Source organism: Octopus bimaculoides, chromosome 12 (assembly GCF_001194135.2).
Source record: "Octopus bimaculoides isolate UCB-OBI-ISO-001 chromosome 12, ASM119413v2, whole genome shotgun sequence".
In the NCBI taxonomy this organism is placed as follows: Eukaryota; Metazoa; Mollusca; class Cephalopoda; order Octopoda; family Octopodidae; genus Octopus; species Octopus bimaculoides.
In genome coordinates, this window is record NC_068992.1 from 17,477,962 (window position 1) to 17,486,438 (window position 8,477).

The 8,477-nt window shown below is 38.3% G+C and overlaps 1 long non-coding RNA gene across 2 annotated transcripts in view; it reads left to right on the top strand.

Annotated features, from left to right (window-relative positions):
- The window catches only part of LOC106870858 (uncharacterized), a 15,030-nt gene that overhangs the window by 5,163 nt on the left and 1,390 nt on the right, over positions 1–8,477 (top strand). The window contains exon 3 of one of the 2 annotated variants that reach the window (XR_001409591.2): positions 5,303–5,489. The exons of the other annotated variant lie outside the window; for it this stretch is intronic. This is a non-coding gene — a long non-coding RNA (uncharacterized LOC106870858). The remainder of the gene's footprint in view (positions 1–5,302; positions 5,490–8,477) is intronic. 2 annotated transcript variants of the gene reach the window in all.

Genomic DNA, 8,477 nt, shown 5'->3' on the forward strand with positions numbered 1-8,477 from the left:
GAGAGAGAGAGAGAGAGAGAGAGAGAGAGAGAGAGAGAGAGAGAGAGAGAGAGCAGTGCTGATTATAAGTGGATTAGATCGGTTTAGGCTGAGTTGCTATGCAAGCTTGGTAGTTTAAATAAACAGAAACCGTTGTAGTAGTCGAGGAAGAAGAAAATGTCGAGAGAAGAAATAGCGCCAACTATGAAACAAGGATTTTAGTGTGTTGAGTGAGAATTCGACAATCAACACAATGGTACACAGTTTTAGAAACCTTTATATTCTTGGTACAATACCTGAAAATTTTTAGGGAGGGGGTAAGTTGATTACATCAGCCCCAGTTGATGTAATCAACTTAAAAAGGGTACTTATTTTATCGACTTATAAGGGATGAAAGGCAAAATCGACCTCAGCAGAATTTGAATTTAGAATGTAAAGAGCCGGAAGAAAAGCCGCTAAACGTTTTGTCCGACAAGCTTACGATTCTGCCAACTCGCTGTCTTAATGGAGATTTTTCTTAATTTCAAAGACGGTCATCAATTGATGTGAAGTATTTCTGCGACTCTAAAAGGGAAAGTCCAGACATTGTTATACAATTTTGGTAATGTAATAGATATAAAGCAGCCTTAAGTGACCAATATTTTATTTCATTATTGGCGGCAAAACTTCGTCTGCAAGTAATGATATTTTATAACATTTAAATAAAAAGAAACGGGAAAAAGAGAGAAAAGAAGAGAAATAAAAGGGTGGATGTGGGAGTAAAACATCGGAATATGGAGGGGGAGAGGGCGATATTGGTATAAAACTAAAATTATTTCAATTGTTATGGTATACGGTGTGAGGAGAAATTTCCGAATTACTCATCACATCATAGCAACTTAAGTAATCATATACTTTTAAAAATAAATACAATCTTTGTTGACACAGATAATCTCAAATCTCCTTGGATTCCGTTTGTTTGTTTTTTTTATCTTGTTTGTATTGCAAGCGAATTTTTAACCACAGGTGAGCTCTGATTGAGCAGGTATATATGATCAAAAGTCCTCAAATCATTATCGATCTTGTCATTTTAATGGTATCTCATGACTCCTCTTTTCTGTAAAAAAGAAATGTCGATATGAGGGATAGCTGCTGTTTTTAGCTGGTCAAGTGACTTTCCATTTTTTTTGTTTTTGTTTCGGAACCTTTACATGATTTTCCTTAAAATCGCGGAACCTTTACCAATATTTTACAGACAAACCTCGACACTTTAAATTTAATCAAATCAAGGATCTTTCTGAATTGACGGGCACCACTTGTTTTCTTTACCGAAATACGACAATTTTTTACATGAAATAACTTCGAATACAAATTTTTTTAACTGTTCTATAACACAAAATATACAAGTGTACGAAGTTTGAAAGTGTTTCGGTACCAAAAACACTACATAAAACATAAATGAAAAGTGTTGCCCATCAATTCAGAAAGATCCCACCTTAAAAATCGAAAGAATGTCGACACCTTGTCTCACCAAATCCCAGGATTTGTTTGGGAAATCCTGGGGGTTCCTTAGAACCCAATTTGGGATACATTGGTATAGAAGCTCCATCGTTGGTTCCTCGTTTGTGTGTGGGGGTTATATTATATAATAACTCAAATGGTATTACACTTGACAAAAACACATACAAGATTGAATAGTTCAGTCGCAAAACAATATCGATCATTGTTATGCTTTTGTACCAGCAAATAAACTGAAACTATTCGGATATCTGATGTTGTTGACCAAATCACTAATAAACTTCTAACCCTCAGGTGCGTTATTCCCGTCCCGATTGAATTTTTTCATCACTACTACCATAACATCTGATCCTCCATCGGTACGGGCTGATAACATACCATCTGACAGTTGTTTCTCTTCCTCTCGAACACCATGTTTACCCACGTCAAAACCTTTAAGGCGCAGGAGTGGCTGTGTGGTAAGTAGCTTGCTTACCAGCCACATGGTTCCGGGTTCAGTCCCACTACGTGGCACCTTGGGCAAGTGTCTTCTACTATAGCCTTGGGCCGACCAAAGCCTTGTGAGTGGATTTGGTAGACGGAAACTGAAAGAAGCCCGTCGTATATATATATATATATATATATATGAGTGTGTGTGTGTGTGTGTATATATGTTTGTGTGTCTGTGTTTGTCCCCCCCAACTTCGCTCGACAACCGATGGTGGTGTGTTTATATCCCCGTAACTTAGCGGTTCGGCAAAAAGTGACCGATAGAATAAGTACTAGGCTTACAAAGAATAAGTCCTGGGATCGATTTGCTCGACTAAAGGCGGTGCCCCAGCATGGCCGCAGTCAAATGACTGAAACAAGTAAAAGAGTAATTAATTTGAATGCACACGCACTGCAACAGACTCGAAAACTGTGTAAAAAGAAAAAAAAAATGTCATGGCTTCTCATCAGTAGCTTGCTGTGCCCCTAGACAGCCTCGAAAGAGGTGACAGAATAATTAACCTGGGACAACTGTATATAATGAGTCAATTTGTAGTAAGAGACTTGTGGAGTAAGAAATTCGGTTTCTGTTTCAAGTGGATCGAGTCACTTATGAAAACACTCCTGTTTTATCTCATAATGGTTTCATTCCTATGAGTTTTATTATCAATCTACCGTCTATTTACACACACACACACACACTCACGACCCCCCCCCCTAGCAACAACAGAACAACAATCACCAAATAAACAGTCAAAAAGGAATTATTTTCTGCTTAATTATTTTTAAATCAGAAGTATCTGTGGATGATTATATATATATATATATATATATATAAAATACATATACATACATGTATGTCTTTGTGTGTGTGTATGTATTAATTTGCTGGATTTGTATACACACATACATACATGCATAAAAGTATATATTCACACATATACGTATAGAGCTAGGTAGATAGATAGACAGACAGATAGAGAGAGGGAGAGAGAGGGAGAGAGATAGAGAGATAGATAGATAAATAGAGAGAGAGAGAGAGAGGGAGACATGAGATTGCTGTGACTTTTGAAGCACTTAAGTGTTTTGCAGCTTGTGTGAAATGAAATAAGTTTCAACTGTCAATTGATTTAAGTCGATTCTGTGACGGGAAAATGATTGTGACAGTTTGTAACCTTGTTCACATCTTTATTTTATTATTATTAAGGATCTTTTTCAAATTGAAAAGGTCCATTATTAATTTCTCATAAAAATTAAGGGGCTACGATTTTCATGCATTTCTTTAACGAAATTTGATTAAAATACGACCGAGTCTCGAAACCAGGTCACTGACTCAATACAAACAGATCGAACACTGCTTGCTATGCCTCGTTCTGACAGGCGGATCAATAGTTATTAGACTTCAGCATTAATTTGCCTCAGTTTTCTCTATACTTTCCATATTTTGCTCGTTTCAAATGTCGCTTGTACTCACTCTTACCGACTTTTAAATGTGCATCTATCTATCTGGTCTTTTCTGTAGGCTTTTCTTTCCACCGATAATCTTGCTTTTTACATTTTAAAAATTCTTCTGTGATATACGATCCCTTTTGATCGTTTTTTTTTCCTGATCCCTTTTAATCGGAATTTTACTTTTTTTTCCCCTTTTTCTTTTTCATGCGCCTATAAAATATATATTGGCAGCGATGTCTGTTTAATATATATGTATATTTATCTATGTACACACACACACGCGCGAGGGGTTGCTGCAAAGTTCCTGGCTTTGGCTTAAATCAAATACAGGAGGATCAGTTATAATTTTATTCAACACATTCCCCTCTCAGACTCACACACTTATTGCAGCGGTCCTTCAGTTTTTCTAAGCTCTGTAAAAGAGCTCGGTAGGTTGGGCCTCCAACCAGGCCTTTTGCGACCCCTTTAAAGCCAGGAACTTCTTGGCAATCATTCGGTATTGGTATAGGTATGTGCAGACGACATCATTTATCCTCTTTTTCAGCCTAGCCTCTTTATCTAAGTCATGAGGGAATGTTGTGTGGATGGATATCTGCCAATACCGAAAGCCATCCATCCATGGATCTATCTATCTATCCATCTATCTATCTATCTATCTGTCTGTCTGTCTGTCTGTCTATCTATCTATCTATCAATCAATCAATCAATCAAGTGTAACAACATCCTAGGCCAGCGTGACTAAGCCAATTCTTAAAATTGTAGTTATTATTAACGATCCATCTTAATCCGAGGTTAGGATGACATAATAAAACCACACACACCTGTCGTATACATTAACAGCAAATCAACCTATTGCTACACAATTATCTGCAATGCAGATTGTCTCTTCACCAGGTTGTGTGTGTGTGTACTTGTATCATGATAATTTCGTTGTTAGTAACCTCAAAGTGTTCCTAATGCTAGTTTGTTCAAACTGTATGATAAATACTTTATCTTTCCTCCCCCACCCTTCTCTCTTTCTATACATATTTATATATTTGTGCACACACACGCATCGTTTCGATCATTGTACTACTGCCTTGCTGGGATGCAATCTAGAAGGGCCTTAGTCGAACGAATCGACCTCTGTGTTTATTTTTAAAGCCTGGGACTTATTCTATCTGACTGTTTTGCCAAACCGCAAAATTACAGGGACGCAAACAAACCAGCACCGGTTGTAAAGCTGTAGTCGGGGGCAAATACACACACACACACACGTACACGCATCGGGAGTAACCTTAAGTTTTCTTTATGGCATAGCGTCCATTTTGGTCAATCTACAATTTATTTAAATTCGTTTTCTACACATTTTTTTTTACACCTTGTAGGCTGTTTTTTTTTTGTTTTTGTTTTCGTGTCTGGGTCTTAATTTGTACATTGACCTCCGTTTTTGCTGAATGTTTAGCTGAAAGTGTAACTAAAGGAGAGATTCGTTTGCTTATTTCTAGTGTCTCAAGCGAGTACATAGACGCCCTGTTGTTGTCAAGCCCAGTCTTTGTTTAACCCATAAACTGCGATAGGCCAGCCACTTCAGTGGCCACGGAAGTAGGAGATGATCTGACCTAATTTTGATGACGTGTAATGTATGCACACGATACCCTTTCACCCCAGAAACAGTGTAGCCAATCACAGAAGGTGTTAAGAAACACTGAGTATTTTTTTCGAGTGATAGATCGATGTTGACCTTTTCCCAAAATAGGCTCAGCAGTTCGTGTTACACACAGCAAAATCCCAGCAGTTTATGGGTTAAAGACGGTATGGTGTATGTAATTTGTGGACTATTAGGATGGCATTTGAAGCATATCGCGCAACCTCTTAGTAAACGTTTCGTCGGCAGATCCTGTATATATTTTGAAACCTCTTACAGATGTTTTGACAATGAGCATCGCTGATTGACAGGTGAGCCAAGGTAGCAGTCTTGTTCATAGCGCGCCCTCCTACTGGTTCGAAGGCATGTACCACCAAACAGGAATTGTCACCACAGACATTGTTGTCCAACAAACTCGTTAGCTGCTCTGGAGTAATTCAGAAGAATTAGCAGTCAATATTTTTAGGTGAGAAAAGTTTTGTGTAATGTCACATACATCACGATTTTTTTAATCTTCTTCAAAATATTCAACATAGATTACAGGTAAAAAAATTTTTTTGTTTAATACTTGTCTGGGTCGTCAAACTTTACTGTGAAAAATGAATCAATGCAATTCTTTAGGTTTACAGCTTAGACATTTGTGTCTCACACTGTCACATACGTCACAGGAGAACGGCCCCTATCATTGCCTCTCATGCCTGTCGTTTACTTTCTTTTCTGCTCTCTGTATCAAGTAACCCCTTCTTCTCTGGTGAGTTCAATAGCAGACTTGAAGTCCCTGGCACGTGGATTGACACATTATAAACAATTTCATTATTTAATTATCACGTCAGAGTTTAAATTGTTTGACAGTCAGTTTGTTGTCTCATGTTGTCCCATAAAAGTAAATCTGTGAAAATTTTGGTCATTGGTTTCTATTGTCTGTGCAGCTGCGCATAAGAGACCATTCCACACGCACGTAGACGGACAGGCAGAGGCTTTGCTTTTATCATACCTAGAAGTATTTGCTGTAGTCACAAGACGAACATCGGAGGTCTTGTTACGATGAAAAAATAAACTCAGCTAGAATTTATTGTAATAGTTTAATAATTTAATATAACATTTGTCTCGAGGTCACAGGCCTGCAAGGTTTGAATTTATCTTGGTTTCCGAGTTAAGCTCCACCGACACAAGCCTGTATCCTAGATTCGTTTTAGTGATTGAGGGAACAAGACTATTCCCTGAACGAAACGCCAGTTTATTGTAGAGTCAGTTCTCATTTTTAACTGAGACCAGAGCTCAAAGATACAATGTGCGACCCAGTGCAAGAACTGAACTCGACTTAACGATTGTGAGTTTAAAACAACTACACCATTTACACAGACACGCGATGGCTCGTCCATAAAATTTGACGATGGCCTAGCAGTTGCAAAAAGGATACAAATAAATAAATAAATAAATGAAAATAAGATTATTTATGGGTTTTGCTGTCGTTGATGACGTCTACTCTCTGGAATAGATGTATTTGGCATAAACCCCACAATAATATTCATTGGAAAAGTCAGCAAACCAAAGTTGGTCGTTTTTCTTCTAGTTGCTTGCAGAAGATCTCCTTTGTTATCATTTGGTTTGGATTTAAAAGTTCAAAGTAGACTAAACCTTTCATATCCCACGAAACAGATGACACCTTACACGGGCGAAGTCCTTCTTTAGCCTGGGGTGCTGGTATTTCTCCTTTCCCTACCCAGTCTTCGGTGCCAGGATTGTTAAGATGTGATTTACGAGCTTCCCTTTTAGCTTCTGTTGTACAGATTTATGAAGATTCAGATGCTCTGCAGCCCCTAGAACTAGCTTTCTTCCGAGCAGACCTGTCGCAAGTAAAAATCCTATGAATTTGGGGGCGTGGAGGTAAAGAATACGCACACCACCCGTTTTTGGCGTAATCCTAATCCTAACCCTAAACACCGGGTGTGCGTATTCTTTACCTTCGCCGAATTTGGGTTGATCTTTCATACTTTCAAAGTTGCTTTCAGTTCATCTTTGCATCATTTACAAGTTGCACCAGAACTATGCAGGTTTAAAATAAAAGATAGCTTGTGGCAGTTTAGAGGCAGGCATTCTAATAACGTGCCCAGTTCAACACAACTGGATTTATTTGAGCCTTAGTTTACAAACTAGATGCGTTAACACGTTTGAGAACTTCTGTTTAGAAAATTCTAACCCTGCAACTTTATGCATAGAATCTTCACTAGGTAAGACACGTGGAAATGGTTGAGCTTTTTAGAATGTGGTTTAGTGCACTGTCCAAGTTTTAGTGCCATATAGGGAACTTTAAAGTAGTGGAGGGAAGTGGTTATACACCATTAGGTGTACACCGCTTCCGTACATTAAATTTCTAGAAGAATCAACGGAACGCAGATTCTGAACAACATTTATTTACAGTGGAATTCAGTTGCTCGTCGCCCTCGGTTACTGAGACGCCTGCTGAATGATTTCCGTGGTTATTTGTGAAGCTCTGGTGCTGACATGTGAGAGAGCTCTGTTGGACGTCTTGGCTCGACGGAGATCAGTCAACGAAGAGACTGAGAAAAGGCGCCAAAGCTGGGTGTCGAACTCTACGCATGCGCATGAGACTCTTCCTGTATTCCTTCCGGAACTAGTCCCTGCGCTTGCGTGGATAAAGCTCCGGACATTGAACATATAACAGTCGTCTGCTATAAGTTGTCACTACAGTAGTATTGTCGACCTTAATTTTGATATTTATGCAAATATATTCCACATTTTATACAGAAGCTGCACTCACCTTGCTGACAAGTGATGATACTTCTGCATCAATACAAGTATTTGGAGACAGTGGGATTATATGACATTCAAATTGTGTCTATTATTCAGCTAAATCTCAGTTTTATTCCGTTACATACTGAATATACATACGCCTTAACTCGCACATCCATCCGTCTGTGTGTCTGTCTGCGTGTGTGCGCATGTTAGGTAGATTGGGGCAATTCTTATGTACAGGATGTTTAGGACAACGTTGGACACGGCATGCCTTCTTCGACAGCTAAGTGTATTGAAACAATTTTCAATTTAGTAGTTTGTTCAGAAACGAAACGAAAGTAGTATCGAACGGACTTAAAAAGCCATGAGAAATGCTAAATAAGTTTATTTACTCCGCAATGCTTTTTTTTTTGTCACGAGATACATATTCGAATATAACAGGATACTCAAATGAGGTCTATAACAAATGAAATAAAGGAAAGGCTCCCCCCACATTGTCTCGCAAATTATTGTTATTATTATTATTATTATTATTATTTTGCCAAAAACCCACGTTTTCGGATACGGAGATTTCGGAAAATTGCCAAAAATCGGTATTTTGAAATTTCTGGCCCCACTTCCGCCCCAATTTCTTCATTTTTCACTTTTTTTTCCGTAACCGTAACCGTAATCCTAAAACCCCAGCCGTAACCCTAAA